Raw genomic sequence first — 944 nt, 5'->3', positions numbered from 1 at the left:
GTATATATATATATATATATATATATCGAAAAACTAACTTTGTAGTAGATAAAATTGCTAATTTTGATCTTTGTGATAGTTTAGTTTCAGTTTAGCACAACTGTCTCTCCATCTTTGTATCCCGCACTGTCAGGACCCACCCCGAATTTCACCCTGAAACCCGAGGTAAGTCCTGCGAGGTCCACCTTCAAAGAAAATTTATCAAAAATTCGACATAATCTACCTTGAAAATGGACAACCCTTACCTGAAAAATTCAACTTACACTTCTATAATCAAACCAACCAGCCTCAACACTTGGAGCCTTCCTGCTCCCCAAGTTCAACACATCTCCTAATATATCAAATACTAAACTTCTGGAATTCTACAACCAATAACAAAGACAACATTAAATCACTAACTGGTTATCAGAGCATATCGAATACTGAAAGAATAACAATGGATAAAGATTAAGCGGAGGCTGTACTATGCCTCCACTCCATGTATGCTCGACCTCAATTATACTTAGCCTGCAAACTAGGCATTTAAAACCAAAGGGCCAAGGAGAAAGTAATTTAAAAACATTAGTGAGTGGACAAAAATAAATTAAACAATTTAACGAAATACGTAATTTAAATACTTTCCCATGATTAGTTTTAAAAACTTAGCTGCACGCAACTTTCGTAAATCATATAACTTAAATTCCAGAAACCCAATAGAATGGACAAACTAGCCCCTCTGGTTAAACAAATAAAGAAATCTCGTAAGAGATAAACCAGTCTCGCTGGTTAATCAATTATATAACTGAGAAAAATAACATAAGGGGAAGAGTTATCACCATGAAAAAGGAGCCTCCCAGGTTATAATAGCGTCTCACGCTAAGTGCTTTACTCACCTATAGTGAGGACCACTAATAATGGCTAGCTAACAAATAAATATAAATACCGATCGGTTGTCTCCTAGGCTA

This window comes from Fragaria vesca, linkage group LG5, assembly GCF_000184155.1.
Source record: "Fragaria vesca subsp. vesca linkage group LG5, FraVesHawaii_1.0, whole genome shotgun sequence".
Lineage (NCBI taxonomy): Eukaryota > Viridiplantae > Streptophyta > Magnoliopsida > Rosales > Rosaceae > Fragaria > Fragaria vesca.
The sequence above is the reverse complement of the archived record's forward strand: the minus strand, read 5'-3'. Positions refer to the sequence as shown.